The sequence below is a fragment of the Neofelis nebulosa genome, chromosome 9 (assembly GCF_028018385.1).
Source record: "Neofelis nebulosa isolate mNeoNeb1 chromosome 9, mNeoNeb1.pri, whole genome shotgun sequence".
In the NCBI taxonomy this organism is placed as follows: Eukaryota; Metazoa; Chordata; class Mammalia; order Carnivora; family Felidae; genus Neofelis; species Neofelis nebulosa.
In genome coordinates this window covers 139,239,273-139,244,897 of record NC_080790.1, presented here as the reverse complement: position 1 = coordinate 139,244,897, position 5,625 = coordinate 139,239,273, and the positions used below count along the sequence as shown (strand labels likewise).

The 5,625-nt window shown below is 52.0% G+C and overlaps 1 non-coding gene across 1 annotated transcript; it reads right to left on the bottom strand.

The window, feature by feature from the left end:
• Positions 1 to 379: 379 nt before the first annotated feature.
• On the bottom strand, positions 380 to 464 carry TRNAR-UCG (transfer RNA arginine (anticodon UCG)). The gene has a single exon. It is a non-coding gene; the product is annotated as a tRNA-Arg (tRNA).
• Between the last annotated feature and the right edge of the window lie 5,161 nt (positions 465 to 5,625).

Genomic DNA, 5,625 nt, shown 5'->3' with positions numbered 1-5,625 from the left:
TGAAGATCTAATTAAATGGAATGACTGATTTTTAAACACTTCAGGCTGTGGATGACACTCACTTCACAAAATATATCAAGCTTCCCCATGATCGGGCCTGGGCCTAGTGGGTTGGAAGACAGAGTGCCATCCTGTCTTCTGAGTGGGAGCAACGCTCACCGCTAAGGGTCCGGGTGCATATCGGTGTCGCAAAGGGTGAGCTCACGTATCGTTCCTCAGGCAATGCTACTTAGTTGCCAAGTCTTAACACTTTTTTTTAAATGTTTATTCATTTTTCAGAGACAGGGAGAGAGAGACAGAACCCGCGCGGGGGAGGGGCAGAGGAGAGAGAGAGACGCGGAATCCGAAGCTGGCTCCAGGCTCGGAGCTGTCGGCACAGAGCCCGACGTGGGGCTCGAACCCACAAACCTCGAGATCACGACCTGAGCCGAAGTCAGATGCTCAACCGACTGAGCCACCCGGGCGCCCCGGTTGCCAAGTCTTAATTGGAATATTTTATTCCTTAGAGGAGGAAGAATCATCTACCTTTTGGGAAATCCAGCTTTAATGCCCTTCTCTCTGTACTTCTAACTGGATTTTTTTTTTTTTTTTGAATATGAAATTTATTGTCAGATTGGTTTCCATACAACACCCGGGGCTCATGCCAACAGGTGCCCTCCTCAATGCCCATCCCCCACCCTCCGCTCCCTCCAAGCCCTCCTAACTGGATATTTCAAAGGCAAGACGTGTCACACTGTTCACAAAGGCGGCGAGGTGGGAAGGAACGTGGTTTAGCGTCTTCCTTAAAACTGCAGCCACACCCGGCGAGAGCGATCTGTCTCCGGCAGAGATGGTGCCGTGTGCGGGGCTTCGGCATGGCTGGGAACTCGCGACCTTCGGCGTGCACTGGTTATTAAGATTTCATAGGTGTTACAGTACATTGTCACAATATTATGTCACCTCCTCCCAAAGTATCGAGGAAACGATGGCAACATGTGGCTTGTCAAACAATTATCCGTTGAGGCTGATTACTGCAGACAGCCTGTGGGGATATTTCAGGTAAATGCTGGCACTGGGAGGAGAAGCAGGAGGGCATTCTGTGCTGGTTCCCTCGGAAGAATTTAAGCAGAGAGAGGAGAACACTTTGTTTCTCCCGCGGTTGATTTTCCCACGTTCCTTCTTATCCCGTGGCCATTCCTCACCTTCTGGGATTGGTTCCATTCTGCAGAAACAGCTGCGTGAGTGTGCAACGTTGTATTAAAAAGAAGGTTCAGCGGGGGCGCCTGGGTGGCGCAGTCGGTTAAGCGTCCGACTTCAGCCAGGTCACGATCTCGCGGTCCGTGAGTTCGAGCCCCGCGTCAGGCTCTGGGCTGATGGCTCGGAGCCTGGAGCCTGTTTCCGATTCTGTGTCTCCCTCTCTCTCTGCCCCTCCCCCGTTCACGCTCTGTCTCTCTCTGTCCCAAAAATAAATAAAAAACATTAAAAAAAAAAAAATTTAAAAAAAAAAAAAAAAAAAAAAAAAAAAAAAAAAAAAGAAGGTTCAGCGCAGCGTGCTTGGTGCCAGGCAATCATTGGGAGTCACCTGCACGTGTGCGGGGGTGGCGACACCATTCAGTCCACTGTGGTGCATTCGGGGGCGGAGTAGGACGCGGCCCTGGGAACAAGGTGGTTCATCTGTGCTGACGTGGGAAGGGCCAGAGTATAGTAAGTGCAGAACACAAGTTGTAGAATCCCGATTTTGTTACGAAACAGTACGAAAACTGAAATTTCTACGTGAGTGTGTGTGCGCGCCTCTCTCTGTGTGCAAGTGCGTGTGTGTGTACGTGCGTGTTTGTGCACACGTGTGTTTCTCTGCGTGCGCACGTGTGCATTTATGTTTGTGCACCTCTGTCTGTGTGCACACACGTACGCATGCTTGTGCGTGTGTCTGTGTGTGTACGTAGGACCGTGTGCACTCACGCGTGTATGTGTGCACACACATCGCAGAACGTAACATACCCAGAAGACCACACGTGCGTGCGTCAGTTTTCCGCTGCTTCTGTAGACAGTATTCCCTGCAGGTGAGTTTTCCTTTCCATACGTCTATCGTATCTATTGTATCTGGTCTGCCTTCATCGCAGCTGACGTGGGCTACTTTGTATTAACTCCGAACGCCGGAGAGCCTACAGCCGGAAAAAGAAACGGTCGTCTGGACTGGACGCAAACTCTACACGACGCGGGCCAGGAGGGAAAGCCAGCAACCTGGGAGTGACTGTGACATCCAGTTCCGTCATGAAGTGTGCCCGGAGGAAGTGGAGGGATCTTTCTGGAAGGCAGTGACAGTGCGATGACCCTCCTACACGTGTAGTGGCCCACAGGCGCAGAAACCAAAGGACAAAACAGGCTGGGCACGACTCCTGCAGAAATGCCCCCTTCCCTTAAGTTTGCAAAGTAGAGGACGGCAATTCAGACTCTGTAATGCAATTAATAACGACGATGATCGATGATCGTCTTAACAACAGTCGTGGGTCCCCAAGTAGTATCTCATTCAATCTTCAAAGCAACGGTTTGAGGGAGATATTATTATTAGGAATCTGTGGATGAGAGCAGCAGCAAGGACCAGTTCATGAAAACTAGTTTATTTGTAGGTAATTTTGGGGGAGGGGACACCTGTCAGTCTCCTTCTGCCCTTTGGAAGAAGGAGTTTAGCAGCAGGAAAAGCTGGCCTAGGGCCCGGCCCCGCCCACCCTCTGGGGCTTTGGTCTTGTCTCTTAAACGCCCAGCTTTGTTTCCTGCCCTGTTGAGTGGGGACAATGACACTGGCCTCACGGGGCTCTGGGCAGCCTCGAGGAGTGGAGAATCGAGTGGAGACGCTGGGTGCAGTGAAAGACTGTGTCCCCCGTGGCTGCTGACTACTCCCTGAGAGTCCCAAAAATGAGCACAGAGCTGGGCCTGCTCACAGCTTTCCTACTTGTCACAGCCTCAGGGGAGGGATCTGGGCCCTGGAGCCCCTGGCTCTCTACGCTCCCTGTGCTGTCCCATGCCCGTCACAGCTGTCTGCAGAGAAGTTCCCAGGCTCGGGCTTGCACCGGGGACCGGGTGGGTTAGAAGCCTGGAGCCCAGGAGCCCAGACACGTAGCTTGTTTGCAGGGGCAGAGGTGTCCTCCCCGGGGGAGAGGGGGCCGGGCGGGGCAGAGCAGAAAGGGACTCTCCACCTGACCCTCCCAGGACGAATGGCTGACTTACCTTGCGCCCCGCTCCGATGAGGCTGTGGCCTGCTGGCCCAGGGCACGAGGTCGGATGAGTTCTAGCCCGAGGGGGGTTTCTATGAAGCGTTCATGTTCTGCTGGGACATCCATCTGTCATTCCGACCCTGTGGGGAAACTTGACCTACACCTGGCCCCAGGTCGGGGGAATCAGAGTGAATCGTTAACCTGCGGCTGCCTTCTGCCCTGGGGGACAGGTAGCACGCGGGGCTGAGTCCCTGCGGCCCCCAAGGGCGTCCCAGCGCGCAGTGACAATGCCCTGTGCTGTCCCCACACACAAGGATGTCCCCTTCCTGAGAGAAGGGGGGGGGCTCTGCAGGACTGTCCTGAGCTCTCAGAACCATCCGTGTCACTTGCCTGCTGCTCTGGGCCACGTTTCCCTTGGGTGGAAAAGGTTTGTCAGGGCGAGGGTGGGTCTTACGGCACATTGAGAGACTGACAGAGCCTCTCAAGCACAGGAGGACCATTATGATGTGAGTTGGGGGTATGGGAAACATAGCAATCCTTTCTTTGGTGTTATTGGTGGAAATTGTCTTGAATTTCACAAGTAACTACATGCTTATTTAAAAAAAAATTCAAGGGGTGCCTGGGTAGCTCAGTTGGTTGAATGTCTGACATCGGCATGGGTCATGATCCCGCAATTGGTGGGTTCGAGCCCCACACTGGGCTCACGGCTGTCAGTGTAGAGCCTGCTTCGGATCTTCTGTTCCCCTCTCTCTCTGTCCCTCCCCCACTCCCGCTCGTGCTCTCTCTCAAAAATAAATACAACATAAGAAAAAATAAGAAAAATAAGAAAATGAAAACGAAAGATGAGGCAGAGTTCCTTGGACTCTCAGGCAAACCCACTTCAGAGGTAACAGCCGTCGATGGCTTTGCGTCTGTCCAGACTTCTCTGTGCTCACAAGCAGATACGCACGTGAAGAAATCGTGGTTTCAGGATGTCCGGGTGGCTCAGTCGGTTAAGCGTCTGATCCTGGTTTCAGCTCAGGTCGTGATCTTGTGTTTTGTGGGACCGACCCTGGGTCGGGCTCTGTGCTGACAGCCGGGAACCTACTTGGGATTCTCTCTCCCTCTCCCTCTGCTCCTCCCCCAATTGTGTTCTCTCTCTCTCTCTCTCTCGAAACAAACAAACAAACAAAAAAGATACACTTTTTTTTTAAGGTTTGTTTATTCATTTTGAGAGAGAAAGAACACGTGGGGGAAGGGCAGAGAGAGAGAAGGGGGCAGAGCGTCAGAAGCTGGCTCCACGCCGACAGCACAGAGCCTGAGGTGAGCCTCAAACCTATGAACCGTGAGATCATGACCTGAGCCAGAGTCGGATGCTTAACCGACTGAGCCACCCAGGTGCCTGTCACCTTCTTTTAAAAATTTTTTTTTAATATTTATTTATTTTTGGGAGAGACAGAGACAGAGCACGAGCAGGGGAGGGGCAGACAGAGAGGGAGACAGAATCTGAAGCAGGCTCCAGGCTCCGAGCTGTCAGCACATGGCCGACACGGGGCTCGAACTCACAAACCTCAAGAATATGACCTGAGCCAAAGTCAGACGCTTAGCCGACTGAGCCACCCAGATGCCCAGAAACACGTGGTTTTGTTTTTCCGTAGACATAATCATACCACACTATCTCGCTTTGCAAATTGTTTCTATTGTAACACATTTTGAAATCTCTCAGTGCTAATAAAATAAAATAAAAGTAGTTATTTCCTTGTAAAGTACGTAATGTTTATGTTCGTAGCAAAGACCGGAGGTTCAGCAACCTGCAGCCCAGAGGCCAAACTTGGCCCGCGGCCCGTTTTGCACAGCCTGTAAGCTTAGAATGGTGTTTACAATTCATGTGGTTGTAAAAAAAAAAAAAACAAAAAAAACAAGAGGAACAGGAGACCAAAACTGAATGGCCCACGAAACCTCATGTGTGTTACCCGACCCTCCACAGAAAGTGCCTGCTGACTCTGGTCCAGACGCACCGGAACTTAGCAACAGACTCCCTCCTTGTAGACTTTCTGGGCAGTTCGAGCACCTTTTGTTTATTGTGTTAAATGCATAACGCAGGGCTTGCCATGGTCACCAATTCAAGTGCACATTTCAGGGTATTAAGCACACTCACGGAGTGGGGTGACCATCCCACTATTTCCAGAACTTTCTCATCTTCCCAGGCATAGGCTCTGTGCCCTATAAACCGTGACTCCCCGTGGCGCCCCCGTCCCCGCCCCGTAGGCTCTCTCCCACCCGCTTCCTGTCTCAGAGTTTCCTTATTCCAGGCACTGCCTGTAAGCCAGTCCCACGGTGTTTGTACCTTGTGTCTGGTTTCTGTCTCTCAGCGCGTCCTAGGTCCCTCCGCGGTAACAGGTGTCGGGACGCCGTTGCCTTCAATGGCTGAATCACATCACACTGTACGGATAGA